The sequence below is a fragment of the Coregonus lavaretus genome (genome assembly GCF_964263955.1).
Source record: "Coregonus lavaretus genome assembly, chromosome: 16".
Classification (NCBI taxonomy): Eukaryota; Metazoa; Chordata; class Actinopteri; order Salmoniformes; family Salmonidae; genus Coregonus; species Coregonus lavaretus.
In genome coordinates, this window is record NC_140003.1 from 46,340,797 (window position 1) to 46,363,800 (window position 23,004).

Consider the following 23,004-nt stretch of genomic DNA (forward strand, 5'->3'; position numbering starts at 1 on the left):
GCGCCATGCTCTACCAATTGAGCTACAGAGGACCACACATCCAGCCAACTTGACACAATTGTGGGAAGCATTGGAGTCAACATGGGCCAGCATCCCTGTTGAACACTTTAGACACCTTGTAGAGTCCATGCCCCCAACAAATTGAGGCTGTTCTTGGGGCAAAAGGGGGTGCAACTCAATATTAGGAAGGTGTCCCTAATTTTTTGAACACTCAGTGTAGAGCAGATAATTTGCTAAGAAACTTGCTGGAAGCATTTCTTTTGCAAAGTCCTCAATAATTTTTCTCACATCATCATTTTATACTTGTTGATGGAACATCAACTCCGAAGCCTGTACTGATTACAATGTATTTATCTGTTCAACGGCTTGAGTGAAGAGTTGACTACTATGCTCCCGGATAGCACTTTGTAATCTAGAATGACATTATTTTTAAGCTGTCGTCCAACAAAGAAATGCTGGAATGGGTAAAGAACAATCCTTTGCATGTTTGGAGTTCTCAGGGGTCTGAATGAAAGCAATGTCTGGATTACAGGCCTCTTCCCCCATAACAAATGTCATATCACTCCGGCTGTGTTGTCATTGTTCATGGAAATCTTGGAAATATGCTGGTCATCTGCCTTTAATTCAAAATTGTCAAAAATCAACTGTGACCAGTAGTGTCCCTTGGTGGTTGTTTTGCCAGAGTGACATATAACTGAGCTCAGTTTGTATGCCTGCCTGTCATTGCCAAATTGATTTTTTCAATAGTACGACGTGGATACATAGGATCTTGCCTAACTAATTTACTACCTAGGACAACACGGCCAACACGAAGTATGAAAATATAATAATAATATGCCATTTAGCAGACGCTTTTATCCAAAGCGACTTACAGTCATGTGTGCATACATTTTTTTGTATATGGGTGGTCCCGGGGATCGAACCCACTACCTTGGCGTTACAAGCGCCGTGCTCTACCAGCTGAGCTACAGAGGACTAATCTGGACTGACTGTCCACACTGATTGTCTGACTGACACTACATTACGTGTTTTACATTGACTAGAGGCTTTGCTCCCTAGTGATACGATCCTGGAAAGCATTTGCAAAGGATTCTGTTGATAAAAAGGGACTTCAAAAATAGACTTTACCTTGGCATTCTGTAAAACGCTGGATACATTTTTTTTTCACAGGAATCTATCTATGTATTTTACGTTGACATCAGTTTTCAGGTCTAATTCATTCAGACAATCATATTCATTGTCACACCCTGGCTCTGGGGACTCTATATGTTGAGCCAGGGTGTGTAGATTCTATGTGTTTATGGTCTGTGTGGGAGTTCTAGTTGTGGTATTTCTATGTTGGCCAGAGTGGCTCCCAATCAGAGGCAACGAGTGTCAGCTGTTGCTGGTTGTCTCTGATTGGGAGCCATATTTAAACAGTCTGTTTCCCTTAGTGTTTGTGGGATCTTGTTTCCGTTTGGTTTGTTTCTGTGTTACCGTAGGACTGCACGTTCGTTTATTGTTTTGGTTGTTATATTATCACTAAAGATAATAAAGTTAAGTATGTTTGCAACTAACGCTGCGCATTGGTCTACTCTCTACGACGATCGTGACAGAAGATCCCACCATACCAGGACCAAGCAGCGTGTCCAGGAGCAGGCAGCCTGGACGTGGGAGCAAATATTGGACGGGCAGGGGTCCTGGACCTGGGAGGAAATCCAGGCCGGGATGGATCGCCGTCCATGGAGTGAGACGGTAGAGGCGCGACGGAGAGAGGAGCAACGGCGTCAACAGTGTCGTCGTCGGACGGACGAGAGGCAACCCCAAAAAATTTTTAGGGGGGGGCATACGGCATGGGCGACGGGGCAGCAGGAGGCAGCTACAGGGCGTAGTAGGAGGTTAGGTGAGGAGGCCACCAGGTTAAGGGGGCTATTGGCGCAGAGGGAGCAGGAGTTAGTGGTGCAGAGGGTGGAGCTATTGGAGGCGATAAAGGAGAAGGTGAGAATTGAGGCACGGCGAGAGGAACTCGGTAGGCAGCTGAGGGAGCGGAGGGTTATGACGAAACCCAGTCCCGCTCCTCACACCAAGCAAGTGGTGTGCGTCACCAGTCCGGTCCGGCCCGTTCCTGCTCCCCGCACTAAGTGGATGGTGCGCGTCGCCAGCCCGGCCCGGCCTGTTCCTGCTCCTCGCACCAAGCCTACGGTGTGCGTCGCCAGCCCGGCCTGTTCCTGCCCCTCGCACCAAGCCTACGGTGCGCGTCGCCAGCCCAGCCCGGCCTGTTCATGCTCCCCGCACCAAGCCTACGGTGTGCGTCACCAGCCCGGCCCGGCTTGTTCCTGCTCCTCTCACCAAGCCTACGGTGCGCGTCGCCAGCCCGGCCCGGCCTGTTCCTGCCCCTCGCACCAAGCCTACGGTGCGCGTCGCCAGCCCGGCCCGGCCTGTTCCTGCCACTCGCACCAAGTCTACGGTGCGCGTCGCCAGCCCGGCCCGGCCTGTTCCTGCCACTCGCACCAAGCCTACGGTGCGCGTCGCCAGCCCGGCCCGGCCTGTTCCTGCCACTCGCACCAAGCCTACAGTGCACGCCGCCAGCCCGGCCCGGCCTGTTCCTGCCACTCGCACCAAGCCTACGGTGCGCGTCGCCAGCCCGGCCCGGCCTGTTCCTGCCACTCGCACCAAGCCTACGGTGCGCGTCGCCAGCCCGGCCCGGCCTGTTCCTGCCACTCGCACCAACGCTACGGTGCGCGTCGCCAGCCCGGCCCGGCCTGTTCCTGCCACTCGCACCAAGCCAGGGGTGCGAGTCGTCAGCCCGGTCCAGCCTGTTCCTGCTCCACGCACCAAGTCAGGGGTGCGCATCGTCAGCCCGGTCCGGCCCGTTCCTGCTCCACGCACCAAGCCAGGGGTGCGCATCGTCAGCCCGGTCCGGCCCGTTCCTGCTCCACGCACCAAGCCAAGGGTGCGCATCGTCAGCCCGGTCCGGCCCGTTGCTGCTCCACGCACCAAGCCAGGGGTGCGAGTCGTCAGCCCGGTAAGGCCCGTTCCGGCTCCACGCACCAAGCCAGGGGTGCGAGTCGTCAGCCCGGTCTGGCCCGTTGCTGCTCCACGCACCAAGCCAGGGGTGCGCATCGTCAGCCCGGTCCGGCCCGTTGCTGCTCCACGCACCAAGCCAGGGGTGCGCAGCGTCAGCCCGGTCCGGCCCGTAGCTGCTCCATGCACCAAGCCAGGGGTGCGCATCGTCAGCCCGGTCCGGCCCGTAGCTGCTCCACGCACCAAGCCAGGGGTGCGCATCGTCAGCCCGGTCCGGCTCGTTCCTGCTCCACGCACCAAGCCAGGGGTGTGCGTCGTCAGTCCGGCACAACCCGTGCCTGGGTCACCGGTGCCTGGTCAGGTACCGGTCAGCTGCTCCACACCGGAGCTGAAGCTATCCGCTCCTACGATGTCCAGTCCAGCTCCAGCCAGCGGGGCCAGACCGGACCAGGGGCGCTACGGGGGGATTATTGGAGGGTGGTGGTCTAGCCCGGAGCCGGAACCGCCTCCGAGGAGGAATGCCCACCCAGCCCTCCCCTGGTTTGTGTATGTTCAGGCGCGGTCGCAGTCCGCGCCTTTAGGGGGGGGGTACTGTCACACCCTGGCTCTGGGACTCTATATGTTGAGCCAGGGTGTGTAGATTCTATGTGTTTATGTTCTGTGTGGGAGTTCTAGTTGTGGTATTTCTATGTTGGCCAGAGTGGCTCCCAATCAGAGGCAACGAGTGTCAGCTGTTGCTGGTTGTCTCTGATTGGGAGCCATATTTAAACAGTCTGTTTCCCTTAGTGTTTGTGGGATCTTGTTTCCGTTTGGTTTGTTTCTGTGTTACCGTAGGACTGCACGTTTGTTTATTGTTTTGGTTGTTATATTATCACTAAAGATAATAAAGTTAAGTATGTTTGCAACTAACGCTGCGCATTGGTCTACTCTCTACGACGATCGTGACATTTATAAATTAAATCTAGTGGATAATTATGTTGACCTATTTCCAAAGATGTAACTGTATTATTAATCTAGTTTTTTAAAATCTAGTTTTATTAATGTAGTTTTATTAATCTAGTTTTATTAATCTCAATCAAATCTAATTCATGTTTTGGCATGTTGGACGGTGTAGCCTGGACTCTCACTTGCAGTCTAAAATAGAGATGCTAAAGGTATCTTTAATCTTCAATCTGAGTTTTACTGGTAAAGGTTAAGGGTCAATATCTTGGAAAATATGTTTCACTGCCTGTAGATGCAATAATGACTGTATGGATGAGTTGAGCCAACAGTTAAAGCTTGTATTTGAAGATGTTCAGACAGCTCCAATAGCTACACTGAATGCTGGAGTGATTCTAGATCATTCTGTGCAGCAGCTTTGTTAAACTACGGTTCTATGCTTCTGCATGTGTTTTCATTCAGGGAAAATATTTTGTGTTTCTTAACAAGTGGGACATTGAAAATACCTACGGGGGGAGCTTAGGTGGTTATTTTCTGCCTTGTTTCTACATGTTGTGGCTGTGTAAGTGTTTTATTTTATTTTATAGATTGTTGTGGATTTTAATACAGAAGACTCTATACAAAGGGTGCAATTTAGCTATACACAGTGTAACTTTTTTGTGATTTTAGACAGTCTCACTCACTGCTGTCTTTTTTTTATTTTTATTCTGACTAGATTTGCGAGGATACTTTGATGAGAATCTCTGTAAATCTCCTGTCATAAAATCAGACCAGATTGGAATTACAGGAAGGAAATTGTTAAAGATTTGGTTAATGTCATGCGTCAGTGTGTAGCGGTAGGACGGAGTCAGGCGCAGGACACAGAACGACGTACTTTACTTGTCAAAAGTAAATAAACATATCTTCCACGCAATGACAACAAAACAACGAACAATCACGCACAACACCATGAGGGAACCAGAGGGTAAAAATAGGAAAACAAATTATCGTAATTGGAACCAGGTGTGTGCAATATAGACAAAACAAGTAGAACACAGAAAACATAGATCGGTAGCAGCTAGTACTCCGGTGATGACGAACGCCGAAGCCTGCCCGAGCGAGGAGGAGGAGCAGCCTCGGCTGAATTCGTGACAGTTAAGAAGCTTTTGTCCAAAGTATTGGTTTTTATCAGTGCATGGGAAGCGTCCAATGTCTTCGATGGCCTGCTTCCTGATTTTTTCAAAACATTCACTGAATGGACATTTTATATTTTTCCCTAAGTGCTTCTTCCAAAGTCCTCCTCAGGTTTATCAAACTCCAGAACAACCTCGTTGCATTGTTTTCCCTCTGGATAGTGTTCAATTTCTCCATTTGCCTCTAATCTGACTGAGTTGATCTTCACCAACAGTGAGATATTTCTGCTACCAAGAACTATGCAAATATCATACAACATGGATTTAACGTCATCTAGATTGGAAAAGTTCAACATTAAACTGAAATTGTACCTTTCTTCCTTAACCGCTGCACTGTAACTTACAAAGTTCACTAGCTGCCAGATTTTTGGGGCACATGTCAAGGCGGGCCTAGGGCTGATTTAAATGTGTAAAGGCACATCATCATTAGGATAATTTAGGTCGTTAACAGCTATGCAAGTCCATCATTGTTTACATTGTGTCTTTGAAGCAGTTGGCTTCTCAACTAAAGTAAAGTAGGGAAAGGCATTTTATTAAGAAACTGGAAGCAAACAGGGTAAGCAAAAAAAAAAAAAAAAAAGTGTTATAATGTTTTGTTTTTCCAACTGATATTCAACACAACAACAGTAAAATCCCCAGTCCGCCTGGCCTTGCTGCTATTCCAGTTTCAACTGTTCTGCCTGCGGCTACGAAACCCCTACCTGTCCCAGACCTGCTGTTTTCAACTCTAAATGATCGGCTATGAAAAGCCAACTGAGAGACCTGAGCCCTAGGACCATACGTCGGGACTACCGGCCGTGGTGACTCCTTGCTGTCCCCAGTCCGCCTGGCCTTGCTGCTATTCCAGTTTAAACTGTTCTGCCTGCGGTTATGGAACCCCTACCTGTCCCAGACCTGCTGTTTTAAACTCTAATGATCGGCTATGAAAAGCCAACTGAGATTTATTCCTGATTATTATTTGACCATGCTTGTCACTTATGAACATTTTTGAACATCTTGGCATGGTTCTGTTATAATCTCCACCCGGCACAGCCAGAAGAGGACTGGCCACCCCTCATAGCCTGGTTCCTCTCTAGGTTTCTTCCTAGGTTTTGCCTTTCTAGGGAGTTTTTCCTAGCCACCGTGCTTCTACACCTGCATTACTAGCTGTTTGGGGTTTTAGGCTGGGTTTCTGTACAGCACTTCGAGATATTAGCTGATGTAAGAAGGGCTATATAAAATAAAATTGATTGATTGATTGATTGATAAATTCATTTTGAATTCCTGCAATAAAAGCTAAGACGCTAATATTTGTGTAAACTCTACACAGTTGTGTTCTGTGAATAGGCTGACATCCCCCCCATCTCAACCTCCATTTTCTTCATAAAGTGCGACTAACTGGATTGATGCCAACATGAAAGACATTTCATTTTTTACAAGCAAGTGTTTAAAGGCCTTGATTGTTTAACTTTAACACTAGATTTTTCAAATATGTAAAACACATTTTTGTTTTGTTTTATAGCACTATCAAATGCTCAAGGGCGAATTCCTTTAGCATTTTTGGCATGTTTTATTAGATTTAGAACACAAAACAACATTTATAAAGCAAACTTTAGCCCTTAGGTCTAGCACAGCAAATACTTCAATTGTTTAAGCGTACAGTACCAGTCAAAAGTTTGGACACACCTACTCATTCAAGGGTTTTTCTTTATTTTTACTATTTTCTACATTGTAGGATAATAGTGAAGACATCAAAACTATGTAATAACACATATGGAATCATGTAGTAACCAAAACAAGTGTTAAACAAATCAAAATATTCCATTTTATTTGGAACGGCAAGCCAGACAAAATTAAACGGGCCTATTTATATAATGAATATGAATTCGGAGGACAGAAATGATTGAATATTAAAGAATTAGACCTATCACTAAAAGCTTCAGTCATACAAAAGTTATACTTAAATCCGAACTGGTTCTCAAGCAAATTAGTAAGATTGTCTCACCCAATGTTCAAGAATGGCCTTTTTCCCTTTATTCATATTACAACCACTCATTTTCAGTTATTTGAAAAGGAAATCATCTCCCAAATATCACTATTTCTAAAACAAGCCATAGAAAGTTTGTTGCAATTTCAGTGTAATCCTCCAGAAACGACAGAACAAATAATGCAACAAATATTGTGGTTAAATTCAAATATACTCGTTGACAAAAAAACTTTATTTTTTGACAAAATGTTTAAAAAAGGTATTATCTTCGTAAATGATATCATCGGTAGGACTGGTGGAGTTATGTCGCACATGCAGCTAACAAAAACATATGGAAATGTCTGCTCTACCCAAAATTACAACAAAATAATTGCAGCCTTACCACAAGAATGGAAGAGGAAAGTGGAAGGGGGAGAAAGTAAGGAACTTGTCTGTCGGCCTTGCATTGAAGAACATAATTGGTTAAGGAAAACTGTGATAAATAAAAAAGTATATCAGTTTCATTTAAGGACCAAAGGATTGACAGCCGTCCAATATAGATTGCAAAATAGTTGGGAAGAGATTTTTGACGTACCGATCCCATGGCATAGTGTTTATGAACTGATACGCAAAACGACACCGGATTCAAAAATTAGAATCTTTCAATTTAAATGATTATATAAAATTCTTGCTACCAATAGAATGTTGTTTATATGGGGGATACAATCTTCCCAGCTCTGCAGATTTTGCTGTGAAGAGACAGAATCATTAGATCATTTGTTTTGGTTCTGTCCATTTGTAGCTTGTTTTTGGACACAGGTCCAGGAATGGCTAAAGGATTGCAATATTTACCTGGAGCTAACCTTGCAGATAGCATTACTGGGTGATCTGAAAAGTCATAGTCAATCGATCAATAATATAATAATGCTTTTAGCAAAAATGTTTATTTTTAATTCACAATCTGTAGAAACAATGAGAATAGAAAGGTTCAGAACTTTTGTAAAACATCACAGTACAGTTGAAAAATATATGGCAAATAGAAATCCAATATGGATGGTGTTAAGAGATAGATGGGAGGTGTTGAATGGAGTTGAATGATGGGACTAATAACAACTAACAACAAATAATAACAAGATAACTAATAATGTAAGCATACTGTGTCCATAATAAGTATATAGGTTGTATGTTGGGAGCTTTTGGAAAAGAGCACAGTTAGAAAGATATGGCATATAGAAGCAAACCGGATGGACATCATGAAAATGATCGGAGAGGTTGAGAGTAGAAGAAGTTCAGGAGAAAAAACAAACAAAATAGAATTATTGTAAAATTGACTGTGTCCATAAAATGTAGATAGTAAGTATAAGCTGGAAGTAGAGGCCTGGGCGTTGTTGTTCACTAATTTACCCCAAGTAGGGAAAGGGTGGCGGGGTTGGAAAGTAATAAAGGGGAATATATATATATAAAAAACATGGGGGATTGGAAGTGATGCAGACAATTACATTGATGGAAGTTACAATCTATCTGCAATATTAAGCTGATCTACCACCCCCCCCCCCCCCCCCCCCAAAAAAAACAACAACAAAAAAAACAAAAAAAAACATAATCTTTCAGACAGATGGAGTTTATGGTTTTGACCATGGTGATTCCAATACTGTTTGTTTAAATCTGTCAACAGTAGAGAACTTTCCAGACCATGAGTGGTTTTGTTTCACTACATGTAATAAGGACAATTAAACAAGTGCGCAGTGCAATATGAATGTCCAATACACACAATATACTGACTGGAAAGGTGAGTTCCCACAGTCAAAGTCCTGCAATAAGAGGTCAACTCTACACATTTGTGTTCTGTGAATGTCTCTGAGTAGGCTGATATCCCATTTCATGGGTGCACAATCCATAGGTTTGGCTGAACAGTGTGTATAAGTATGCCCCCAATTCAATTATGCAGTCTAATACATCCACAGTGCAATTTCAACTGATTTTTTCTTTTCAAATTAACTAATTATCGTGTTTTTTGTTGAATTTATATAACAACGTTCAGACCTTGTCTAGTCCAAATATGGTGTGATTCCATTATTTGTATCCGTTTGAATCACTTTCAATTGTGGAGTTTTATTTTGAAGGCGAAGAGCAAATTCCCCTGTTGTAGCTATCTGATCCTTATTGTAGCCAGCTTCACACAGGGAGTGTGAGAGGAATTCAAGTAGGTAGCGAACAGAAAGAGTGATTGTGAAATCAGAAAATGGTTTGTTGTTGTCCACAGGAATAACCTATGCGACAAATTATACAAATTCATAGGCGATCTTCTTTGCGTCCGTGAGTAGCTAAACTACGTTTTTTTATAGGGTTGTCTCAATTCTTACTGTACACTCCTGGTCGAATGACTGGAATTTTCCTGAATAGGAAATTGTTAAATGAGCATTTTGGCTAGCTAGCTAGCGAAGTTATTCTGTGGAAATCACTGCTCCACAGCACAGCAGTTTGGGGAAAATACTGCAAACCTACCCGGTGAGTATTTGGCTGGTCAGATGAAATACTTTGACTGTCATTTCGCTTGCTAACGTTAACTACACATTGTATTTATATATTTTTTGTAGATATACACCACTAACACACATCACCAATATGAATGCATTACGTGACAGATGTTATGCAAACGACCAGCAGGCATGACACTAGTTTCTAAAATATTGCCTTAAATGTTACTGTTGCTTATATTAACGTTGGGAGTTTATCTAGTTTTGAAATGTGTAGCTATCACAATTGACCAATTATTGTAATTGCTAACGTCAGCAATGCTGAAACGAGCTAGCTGGTTAGTTAGCTTAGCCAATTATTGGCTAGTTAACTAGCTAGTAAGGTAGGTTGTTGATGGTTATTTTAGGATTGGGATGAATTGTATAAAATCTTTTTTTTTTTAAGGATTCTAAGCGCATATCGATCAAATGTCTAATCTAATTCATTAATCTGCGACCTGCATCATGTGAAGGTTGGTAGAGGATGTTGTAGCTACTGCTTCAAAAAACTTGTTGAGACACGATCTACACTTTTGAGTGTATGCTCTATTCAATCAATCAATCAAATGTATTTATAAAGCACTTTTTACATCAGCAGATGTCACAAAGTGCTATACAGAAACCCAGCCTGAAACACCAAACAGCAAGCAATACAGATGTATGTATGCACTCAATAACTGAGGTCGCTCTGGATAAGAGCTTCTGCTAAATGACTAAAATGTAAAAATGTAAAATGTAGAAGCACGGTGGCTAGGAAAAACTCCATAGAAAGACAGGAACCCTAGGAAGAAACCCAGAGAGGAACCAGTCTCTGAGGGGTGGCCAGTCCCCTTCTGGCTGTGCCGGATGGAGATTATAAGAGTACATGGCCATTTAAGGCCAGATTGTTCTTCAAGATGATCAAACGTTCACAGATGACCAGCAGGGTCAAATAATAATCACAGTGGTTGTAGAGGGTGCAACAGGTCAACACCTCAGGAGTAAATGTCACTTGGCTTTTCATAGCCGGGCATTCAGAGGTCGAGACAGCAGGTCCGGGACAAGGTAGCACGTCCGGTGAACAGGTCAGCGTTCCCTAGCCGCACGCAGCAGCACGACCCGGTGCTAGCCTTTCTAGCTAGCCTTCATCGTTTTCAGAGTGTAGCAGCTTGCATTACGTTCCTGTGTCTACTTTAATAAACGCCACCACTGGCACAGACCCCGAAATTATTCTCGATCTGATTTATAATTCGTCAGCAAATTTTAAGTTGGTATTGAGAACATTTGAACCATGGCTAAGCCGTCCAGGTCAGGGGGTTCTTTCTTGAGATGGACTTGACATGACAGGCTGAGCAATGGTGGCTGGCTTGTCACTCAATAATTTATTACGGATACACATCTTCCTGTGGCCAGACCAGCTGGCAGAGGGAGAGAGACACAGGTTGCGACTGAAATGGCACACTATTCCCTAAGTTATGTAGTGCACTACTTTTGACCAGAACCTTATGGGCCCTGGTCAAAAGGAGTGCACTATATAGGGTGCCATTTCAGATGCAGGCACGGAGTTCAACAAACATGACTGGTCAGTTAGCCTCTCATGAGAATCTCTTCCCTACCCCCACATGCTATCTGGCCATTTGTGAGCATTACATAGCTTTCACTGAGTCTATAGGACTGGTGTGTGTGTGGGATGTCTGAGAACGTCATAGATAGACTCCCTCTCTGGGACCTGACACTGCCTCAGGCCTGCTGGATCGTAGCAGAATCATATCTAGCCTCTTCACCCAGTCTCTCTCTCTCTCTCTCTCTCTCTCGCTCTCATTCTCTCTCTCGCTCTCATTCTCTCTCTCGCTCTCATTCTCTCTCTCGCTCTCATTCTCTCTCTCGCTCTCATTCTCTCTCTCGCTCTCATTCTCTCTCTCCCTCTCATTCTCTCGCTCTCATTCTCTTTCTCTCTCGCTCTCATTCTCTCTCTCTAGCTTTCTCATTCTCTCTTCCTTTCTCATTCTCTCTCTCTCTCATATTCTCTCTCATTCTCTCTCTTGCTCTCATTCTCTCTCTCGCTCTCATTCTCTCTCTCCCTCTCATTCTCTCGCTCTCATTCTCTTTCTCTCTCGCTCTCATTCTCTCTCTCTTGCTTTCTCATTCTCTCTTCCTTTCTCATTCTCTCTCTCTCATATTCTCTCTCATTCTCTTGACAGAATATAGACGCTCTTAGAGATCCTATAAAGATCAACAGTAGAGCCCGACCTAACTAGAGATCCCATAAAGATCAACAGTAGAGCCCAACCTAACTAGAGATCCCATAAAGAGCAACAGTAGAGCCCAACCTAACTAGAGATCCCATAAAGATCAACAGTAGAGCCCGACCTAACTAGAGATCCCATAAAGATCAACAGTAGAGCCCGACCTAACTAGAGATCCTATAAAGAGCAACAGTAGAGCCCAACCTAACTAGAGATCCCATAAAGATCAACAGTAGAGTCCGACCTAACTAGAGATCCTATAAAGGCCTCTCACTGTGGGTCAGGCAGGCTAACGTCTAATTTCTGCTCTGTCTATGTCCACAGAACGGTTTAAAGATTTAGTTATTTTTACTCATAACTGACCTTTGTCTTTATTGGCTACACCTTATTGTGTATGTGCAGCGTTATCTACTGTGTTCCAGTGTTGGGATCTTAGCAGGTGGACTTTGAGCTCAACTTAGACTTTTATGGCACTGAAGAATGTGACCTGAAAATAACCCCCCCCGTTTGAATTTTAACCGGGTACATAGTTCTGCCATGGCACACCTCCAAGCTTATTGGTATTTACCGACATTAGCCCGGGGATTGAAAAGTTGACTTTTTATTGTTTTGTCAGAAATGTTGAGGCTTAAGCTTAGTTTAGCTACTCGTCAGCTTTATAAAGAACAGGGAACAGAAGACATGGGACAGGGCTACAGTCGGCCCCTGGTTATAAGGTGCTCTGTGGGAGCTCTGGCTATGAGTTGATTATGTCATGTTGTACAACCAAGCAAGAAAAAATACAACAGGAGGAACGATCTCTGAAACGCGCCTGGATTCAACAACTGTAGATTGTTAGCCGTTCAGGAAGGTTTTTTGTACAGTTTGAGTTCGGACCGGCCTTGATTTCCTTCCATCTACTCTCACTGACTGCCTCAGCCTAGTGAAGAATCAGCGTAACGTTGTGTTTTTGTATAGGCTAGTTCCTCAATGACAGACACACATTGCAATGCCCAGTGAATTAAAGGGTTTACGTGTCCTAATCATTCAAAAGATTGCTCAGAAAACCAGGTGTTTTAATCGGCGTATGCTATTGCTTACTCTGATTATAACCTTACACCCATTAAGATAGGCAGATGGTGTTTACATGACTAAATCGATACTCTGCCTACTGCCATATTCAGTTTAATATCAAATTAATAGTGTGCATGTAAACATACTAATTGATGCATAAGGTGCTGGGAAGGAAATGAAAGACCTTGTTATTAGGCATGCTAATTGCGGTATAATTTGCTGCCGACTAACGGACCCTCATTAACCGGTCAACAATCGGGTACATTTTTTCCAAACAGTAAAATGACGTGACCAACATAAAACACTATTAGAGATCTGTATATAATGAGGAGATGCTTATGTTTCCGCCCCAACATTGGAAACATATTGGGCTTATTTTGGACAGATTTTGGTGAGCGTGAAACCTCTAGCTTTGCCTCTTCCTCTCTGGTACTATGCATGCATACAAGGACCAGACCTTTTTCATTAAGAGCTTAGTGGCCCTTTGAACTGTAAGATGATAGGCTTGATATTGTTGCATGTTTCCTGTTATTGAACATGCAACTCCTGTAATGAAGCAGCTAATAAAACGTCAATTTCAAACATTTGCAAAATGCAATTTGTGGAAAACACCGTTCTAAACCTAATGCGAGCAGTTTTGACAGAGAGAAATCTCAGTTAGAAACTTAGAAAGAGGGGGAATGTAAAGATGCAACAGCTAGGATGGGTTGCTAATATGACTGGGATTGTGCCTTTGGCTTCTGGACAAGGAAATAAAGTTGATATGAAAACCAATAGAACAGGAGAGAAATGCTGGTTAATGGCATGAGGAAGGTCCCCTGTAGCTCAGTTGGTAGAGCATGGCGCTTGCAATGCCAGGGTTGTGGGTTCGTTTCCCACGGGGGGCCAGTATGAAAATGTATGCACTCACTAACTGTAAATTGCTCTGGATAAGAGCGTCTGCTAAATGACTAAAATGTACAATGTAAATGGAAGTCTTTATAAAATAATTGCCTCCACGTTTCTACGGATGGATTTTGGCTAGGCTACTTTGAAGCAAGGTAAGACATGCCTCATTATTTTAAGTAAAGTAAAACATTCAGGTTTCAAACAATTATGCTGCCTCACGCTCACATTGCGTTATGCTGCCTCACGCTCACATTACGTTATGCTGCCTCCAGCTCACATTGCGTTATGCTGCCTCACGCTCACATTGCGTTATGCTGCCTCAAGCTCACATTGCGTTATGCTGCCTCACGCTCACATTTCGTTATGCTGCCTCCAGCTCACATTGCGTTATGCTGCCTCAAGCTCACATTGCGTTATGTTGCCTCCAGCTCACATTGCGTTATGCTGCCTCAAGCTCACATTGCGTTATGTTGCCTCCAGCTCACATTGCGTTATGCTGCCTCCAGCTCACATTGCGTTATGCTGCCTCCAGCTCATATTGCGTTATGCTGCCTCGTTCATTAGTGGGGGAAATTGAACAGAGACTAAGAAAATGCAGTCCCAGAAATTCAAGAACAATTACTGCCAAAGAAGGATGCTGTGTCGGTTGTTCGGGTTATATTGGTTATAAGCCTAGTGACATGGAGCAGTGTGTTATAAACCTAGTGACATGGAGCAGAGTGTTATAAACCTAGTGACATGGAGCAGAGTGTTATAAACCTAGTGACATGGAGCAGAGTGTTATAAACCTAGTGACATGGAGCAGAGTGTTATAAACCTAGTGACGTGGAGCAGAGTGTTATAAACCTAGTGACGTGGAGCAGAGTGTTATAAACCTAGTGACGTGGAGCAGAGTGTTATAAACCTAGTGACATGGAGCAGAGTGTTATAAACCTAGTGACGTGGAGCAGAGTGTTATAAACCTAGTGACATGGAGCAGAGTGTTATAAACCTAGTGACATGGAGCAGAGTGTTATAAACCTAGTGACATGGAGCAGAGTGTTATAAACCTAGTGACGTGGAGCAGAGTGTTATAAACCTAGTGACATGGAGCAGAGTGTTATAAACCTAGTGACATGGAGCAGAGTGTTATAAACCTAGTGACATGGAGCAGAGTGTTATAAACCTAGTGACGTGGAGCAGAGTGTTATAAACCTAGTGACGTGGAGCAGAGTGTTATAAACCTAGTGACGTGGAGCAGAGTGTTATAAACCTAGTGACGTGGAGCAGAGTGTTATAAACCTAGTGACGTGGAGCAGAGTGTTATAAACCTAGTGACGTGGAGCAGAGTGTTATAAACCTAGTGACATGGAGCAGAGTGTTATAAACCTAGTGACGTGGAGCAGAGTGTTATAAACCTAGTGACATGGAGCAGAGTGTTATAAACCTAGTGACATGGAGCAGAGTGAGACAGAGTGTTATAAACCTAGTGACATGGAGAAGAGTGTTATAAACCTAGTGACATGGAGCAGAGTGTTATAAACCTAGTGACATGGAGCAGAGTGTTATAAACCTAGTGACATGGAGCAGAGTGTTATAAACCTAGTGACATGGAGCAGAGTGTTATAAACCTAGTGACATGGAGCAGAGTGTTATAAACCTAGTGACGTGGAGAAGAGTGTTATAAACCTAGTGACGTGGAGCAGAGTGTTATAAACCTAGTGACATGGAGCAGAGTGTTATAAACCTAGTGATATGGAGCAGAGTGTTATAAACCTAGTGACGTGGAGAAGAGTGTTATAAACCTAGTGACGTGGAGCAGAGTGTTATAAACCTAGTGACATGGAGCAGAGTGTTATAAACCTAGTGATATGGAGCAGAGTGTTATAAACCTAGTGACGTGGAGCAGAGTGTTATAAACCTAGTGACATGGAGCAGAGTGTTATAAACCTAGTGACATGGAGCAGAGTGTTATAAACCTAGTGACATGGAGCAGAGTGTTATAAACCTAGTGACGTGGAGCAGAGTGTTATAAACCTAGTGACATGGAGCAGAGTGTTATAAACCTAGTGACGTGGAGCAGAGTGTTATAAACCTAGTGACATGGAGCAGAGTGTTATAAACCTAGTGACGTGGAGCAGAGTGTTATAAACCTAGTGACGTGGAGCAGAGTGTTATAAACCTAGTGACGTGGAGCAGAGTGTTATAAACCTAGTGACGTGGAGCAGAGTGTTATAAACCTAGTGACATGGAGCAGAGTGTTATAAACCTAGTGACATGGAGCAGAGTGTTATAAACCTAGTGACGTGGAGCAGAGTGTTATAAACCTAGTGACGTGGAGCAGAGTGTTATAAACCTAGTGACATGGAGCAGAGTGTTATAAACCTAGTGACGTGGAGCAGAGTGTTATAAACCTAGTGACATGGAGCAGTGTGTTATAAACCTAGTGACATGGAGCAGAGTGTTATAAACCTAGTGACATGGAGCAGAGTGTTATAAACCTAGTGACATGGAGCAGAGTGTTATAAACCTAGTGACATGGAGCAGAGTTAGACAGTTTGCTTGAACTGTCGCACAACTAGAGGAACCACTCGAGGAAACACAAGCAACTTATTAATTTGAAACACAGGCATGTAATAAAGCATGCCGATTGTGAATGAGGCAGAGGCCAACAAGCATCATGACAAGGACAAAGCCCAGTTGCTCAATCCATTACGGAATGGTCTGCACACACAACTCCCAACGCAACACACTCATGGAATGAAATAACAGATGCCATAACGTACCACATCGCAAAAGACGTGGCACAAAATTCAACAGTTGGAACAAAGTGGGTTCAAGATGGTGGTTCACAAGAAATACAAAATGCCATGTACAAGAAACGCCATGCCAAAATAGCATGGGAGCTGAAACAGGATCACTATTTCACGACAACATCTGGAGCCCTAAATGTCATTGACACTGCACTACATCCATGCCGAATGGAAGCTGCGCGGCAGGTGCTTGCAGACTGCTTGCTTTCCAGAGGACCCCACCGGGGAGATAATGGCCCAGGCCCGGGGGGCTGCAGGACTCGCTAGCGGCCAGGCATCAGCCAGAAGAGAAGCAGGTGTGCGTCACAATGGACAGTGGGGCAAACGTTGCAAAAGCCACCAACCTAAATCGATGGACGAGGTTGCAGTGTTTTGGCCATCGACTTCACCTTGCCATCGGTATTAGAGTATGTGAGCGGAGTGGAGCGAGGAGTGGAGCGAGGAGTGGAGCGAGGAGTGGAGCGTGCCCAATTTGACTGGATCGTGGAGCGAGTTTCCCAAAGGCTGGAGAGTCGGCCTTATCGCCTGCTCCGATTTCACTCCAGTAGCGCTCACTTCAGGAGCTCAGGGCGTGCCCGGCCCAGCATGCATTTGTAGTCTACTTGTGTGCTGCTAATAGCCCTTTGCTTTAGCTAGCGTCATGGAGTTCGCTAAATATTTTCATAAAGAAACAAATAAAAACACACAGGTGCTAAATCAAGGTGACTTACAAAGATGAGGACCAAGAGCAAGCGAGGGAGTGTGGTGATGTAGTGTCCACAACTAACGAATCATTGTGAAATCTGAAAAGACATGTATCACGAAAGCACGATGGTTACTCTTAAGTAAGTCACAGCCTGTATGTGGAATTTATAGACTATAATAATTTAATACAACAAAATGTTGTTTAAATGCTTAGCCCTTTATGTCCCTGCCAGACTAGTGTCGCTCTCGCAAATGCTTCACATTGTATTTATTTGTAGGCTATAGCCTTGAAATAATATAGGCTAAATAATGAATATTCGTTCCTTCTTAGGCTCCCTGTCTGGCTCCTGACCTATGTAGAGTGTTTATATTCTGTTTAATACGACATGTAACCTGAAATGTATCTGTATCTGAAATGATGAGCGCTTCTTAGTCACCTTTTTCATGTTTATAAAAATACTTTTCATTCAAATCATATGGTTTGATTTCAATACTTCAAAAACCAAATGGTAGGTCCAGGTAGTCACAAAAATAGATGGGTGTTGGTTAAATTGTGATCTTAATGAATGGAGCGAATTTTGAGCTGGATTTTTTTATTTTTATTTTTTTGTGAGCGGTTTTTAGCGGAGTGGTTGGAAAGCATGCTGGATTTCCAACCGCTCAACTCTGCTCACATACTTTGATCGGTCTGTATTGTAATAAAGTTAAATATATAGACCTACATTTTGATTTGCGTTTGGAGCAAAAAAATATGCTGCAATTACCAAACACCAATATACTGATGGACTTGAACATGCTTTTAAATGCTACTACATTTGAAATCAGAAATAAATGAATGTTTAAAATACAGGTCTCTTTCTGTAGCTGTGTTATATCATCTTATAAATCATATGCTGGAAATAACTTAGCCTAATATATTATGGCAATGTCTTTGATGTAAAAAGGGCGCTAATGGAGAGTAACTGTGCACCTCCCCCCAAAATAATTTATCGCAATTTATCGTTAAAATTTGCAATTGATCACGATATGGATTTTTTGTCCAGCTCTACACATGTCCTTGTTTCCCTGCGTGTGCACGTGCGTGTTCATGGCAAAGTGATATTGAGAGACTGAGTGGCGCAGTGGTCTAAGGCGCTGCATCGCAGTGCTAGCTGTGCCACTAGAGATCCTGGTTTGAATCCAGGCTCTGTCGTAGCCGGCCGCGACCGGGAGACCCATGGGGCGGCGCACAATTGGCCCAGCGTCGTCTAGGGTAGGGGAGGGAATGGCCGGCAGGGGATGTAGCTCAGTTGGTAGAGCATGGCGTTTGCAACGCCAGGGTTGTGGGTTCGATTCCCAAGGGGGGGTATGAAAAAAAATAAAAAAATAAATGTAACAATAATGTATGTACTCACTAACTGTAAGTCGCTCTGGATAAGAGCGTCTGCTAAATGACGTAAATGTAATGTAAATGATACGGTACCCTCGGCCACTCCCACATCGTCTCTGACTTGACCTGAGCTGTGGTTTTAAATCAAATCAAATTTTATTTGTCACATACACGTGTTTAGCAGATGTTATTGCGGGTGTAGCGAAATGCTTGTGCTTCTAGCTCCAACAGTGCAGTAATATCTAACAAGTAATATCTAACCATTTCACAACATATACCCAATACACACAAATCTAGTAAGGAATGGAATTTAAGAATATATACATATATGGACAAGCAATGACAGAGCAGCATGGACTAAGATACAGTAGAATATTATAGTATAGAATACAGTATATACATATGAGATGAGTAGTGCAAGATATGTAAACATTATTAAAGTGACTAGTGTTCCATTTCTTAAAGTGGCCAGTGATTTCAATAGGCAGCAGCAGCCTCTAGTGATGGCTATTTAACAGTCTGATGGCCTTGAGATAGAAGCTGTTTTTCATTCTCTTGGTCCCAGCTTTGATGCACCTGTAATGACCTCGCCTTCTGGATGATAGCGGGGTGAACCGGCAGTGGCTCGGGTGGTTGTGTCCTTGATGATCTTTTTGGCCTTCCTGTGACATCGGGTGCTGTAGGTGTCCTGGAGGGCAGGCAGTGTGCCCCCGGTAATGCGTTCGACAGACCACACCACCCTCTGGAGAGCCCTGCGGCTGCGGGCAGTGCAGTTGCCGTACCAGGCGGTGATACAGCCCGACAGGATGCTCTCAATTGTGCATCTGTAAAAGTTTGTGAGGGTTTTAGGTGCCAAGCCAAATTTCTTCAGCCTTCTTCACCACACTGTCTGTGTGGGTGGACCATTTCAGTTTGTGAGTAATGTTTACACCAAGGAACTTGAAGCTTTCCACCTTCCTCACTGCGGTCCCGTCGATGTGGATAGGGGGGTGCACCCTCTGCTGTTTCCTGAAGTCCACGATTATCTCCTTTGTTTTGTTGACATTGAGTGAGAGGTTATTTTCCCGGCACCACACTCCCAGAGCCCTCACCTCCTCCCTGTAGGCGGTCTCGTCATTGTTGATAATCAAGCCTACTACTGTTGTATCATCTGCAAACTTGATGATTTGAGTTGGAGGCGTGCTTGGCCACGCAGTCATGGGTGAACAGGGAGTACAGGAGGGGGCTGAGCACGCATCCTTGTGGGGCCCCAGTGTTGAGGATCAGCGAAGTGGAGATGTTGATATGTTGTTTCCTACCTTCACCACCTGGGGGCGGCCCGTCAAGAACTCCAGGACCCAGTTGCACAGGGCAGGGTTCAGACCCAGGGCCTCAAGCTTAATGAAGAGCTTGGAGGGTACTATGGTGTTGAATGCTGAGCTATAGTCAATTAACAGCATTCTTACATAGGTATTCCTCTTGTCCAGATGGGATAGGGCAGTGTGATGGCGATTGCATCGTCTGTGGATCTATTGGGGCGTTAGTAAATTGAAGTGGGTCTAGGGTGTCAGGTAAGGTAGAGGTGATATGATCCTTGACTAGTCTCTCAAAGCACTTCATGATGACAGAGGTGAGTGCTACGGGGCGATAGTCATTTAGTTCAGTTACCTTTGTCTTCTTGGGTACAGGAACAATGGTGGACATCTTGAAGCATGTGGGAACAGCAGACTGGGAAAGGGAGAGATTGAATATGTCTATAAACACACGAGCCAGCTGGTCTGTGCATACTCTGAGGACGCGGCTAGGGATGCCGTCTGGGCCGGCAGCCTTGCGGGGGTTAACATGCTTAAATGTCTTACTCACATCAACCACGGAGTAGGAGAGTCCACATTCCTTGGTAGTGGGCCTTGTCGGTGGCACTGTGTTATCCTCAAAGCGGGTGAAGAAGGTGTTTAGCTTGTCTGGAAGCGAGACGTCGGCGACGTGGCTGGTTTTCCTTTTGTAGTCCGTGATTGTTTGTAGACCCTGCCACATACGTCTCGTGTCTGAGCCGTTGAATTGCGAATCCACTTTGTATCTATACTGATGTTTTGCCAGTTTAATTGCCTTGCGGAGTGAGTAGCTACACCGTCTGTATTCTGCCATATTCCCAGTCACCTTGCCATGGTTAAATGCGGTTGTTCGCGCTTTCAGTTTTGCGCGAATGCTGCCATCTATCCACGGTTTCTGGTTACGGTAGGTTTTAATAGTCACTGTTGGCACAACATCACCTATACACTTCCTGATAAACTCAGTCACCATTTCAGTGTATTCGTCTAAATTATTTTCGCAAGCTACCCGGAACATATCCCAGTCCGCATGATCAAAACAATCTTGAAGTGTGGATTCCGATTGGTCAGACCAGCATTGAATAGTCCTTAGCACGGGTACTTCCTGTTTGAGTTTCTGCCTATAGGAAAGGAGGAGCAAAATGGAGTCGTTGTCAGATTTGCCGAAAGGAGGGCGGGGGAGGGCCTTATAACCATCCCGGAAGTTCGAATAGCAATGGTCGAGGATTTTAGCAGCGCAGGACAACAGTCGATATGTTGATTGAACTTTGGCAGCCTAGTCCTCAAATTTGCTTTGATAAAATCCCCGGCTACAATAAATGCGGCCTCAGGATATGTGGTTTCCAGTTTGCATAAAGTCCAGTGAAGTTCTTTGAGGGCCGTCGTGGTATCGGCTTGAGAGGGGATATACACGGCCGTGACTATAACCAAATACAATTATCTTGGGAGATAATACAGGTAGCATTTGATTGTGAGGTATTCTAGGTTGGGTGAACAGAAGGACTTGAGTTCCTTTATGTTACTACAATTACACCATGTGTCGTTAATCATGAAACACACACCTCCGCCTTTCTGCTTCCCGGAGAGATATTTATTCCTGTCTGCGCGATGAACTGAGAACCCATCTGGCTGGACCGATTTCGACAGAATATCCCCAGAGAGCCATGTTTCCGTGAAACAAAGTATGTTACAGGCCTTGATGTTTCTCTGGAAAGAAATCCTTGCCCGGAGCTCGTCGAGCTTGTTAACCAGAGACTGAACATTAGCGAGTAGTATACTTGGAAGCGGTGGGTGGTGTGCGCGCCTCCTAAGTCGAACCAGCAGGCCGCTCCGAGTGCCTCTCCTCCGCCGGCGATGTTTTGGGTCAGCCGCTGGAATCAGTTCAAATGCCCTGGGGAGAGCAAACAAAGGATCTGCTTCTGGAAAGTGGTATTCCTGGTCGTAATGCTGGTAGTTCTGGTGAGTTACTGCCGCTCTGATATCCAATAGTTTTTCCCGGCTGTATGTAATGATACAAAACACTTTCTGAGCTAATCATGTAAAAAAATAATACATAAAAAAACTAAATACCGCAAAGTTTCCTAAGAGCTAGTGGCGAGGCCGCCATCCTCGTCAGCGCCAGGTACTCTCCTGTGCTCAAGAAACAACCGTGAACAAAACAGAACACGAGGCTTCTGTTCTACTCAGACCTACAGTCATTAAGCTGGAAGACCTCTGACCTCTTGTATTGCGTTTGGAAACAGCCTGTGTGGAACAGCAGGGCCTATGGTTGTTCTCTAGGCTGTTGGGTAATGGCTGGGGCTCCCAGAGGACGGAGCGCCAGTGGGAAGAAACCGAACACTGCCCGTCGTGGCCCAGCATTAGGAGACAGAGTTCTGTAAGAGTACACCTTCAGTGTCACTGCTGTCTGTCTGTCTTTCTCACCAGACTAGACCTGTAGTTCAGGACAATACAATGGTTTGCCACAGCTTATAACCGCTCGCTCTCACTCTTTATCTGTCTCTCTATCTATCTCTCTCTATTCTCTCTATTCTATCTTATCTATCCATCCAGTTGATATTCAGTCCCGGGAGAGCAGTTGGGAGCTAAGCTGATCGCTGGTGACTTCCCTGAGAAGCTGGTGTTGGACTGGAGCAGCCAGCTATGGCCATGAGCCAGGGGACGCTCCTCCTCCCTCTGTGGATCAGAGCCAACATGGAGGTTTAGCCCAGACAGACGCTGAGCGAGCGTTCAGGTAAGATGGTGTTTTATTTATAGGACCTCTCTCTCTCTCTCTCTCTCTGAGGCGCTATGAAACCTACTTTATCTCCCAGCAGCCTCTGCTCTCGTCCTGAGCCAAGTATAGCAGAGTGTTGTTGTGATTTGGAAAATTGAGTTGTTTGAGGCAATGTTCAAGACACTGCTTCTGTGAAGAATGATAGTGGCTGGTAAAGAATGTAGAATGATGATATGGGCATGGAGATTATGGTGGAGCAGATCATGTTATTTGTGGTAACCCATCCCTGATATTAAAGACATCACTCCTATGTTCACTTTCAGTCTCTTTAATTCCTGTTAAATGTGGCCTGTCATAGCCAACAAGACATTCCTCACTCTAGCTCTGTCTTTATC

General features: G+C 44.5%; 1 protein-coding gene across 1 annotated transcript in view; it reads left to right on the forward strand.

Annotated features, from left to right (window-relative positions):
- Positions 1-9,299: 9,299 nt before the first annotated feature.
- LOC311143761 (FHF complex subunit HOOK-interacting protein 1B-like) overlaps positions 9,300-23,004 on the forward strand; it is an 89,368-nt gene continuing 75,663 nt past the window's right edge. The window contains exons 1-2 of the mRNA XM_084179639.1: positions 9,300-9,567; positions 22,447-22,627. The gene's annotated coding sequence lies outside the window, so the exon portion shown is untranslated. The remainder of the gene's footprint in view (positions 9,568-22,446; positions 22,628-23,004) is intronic.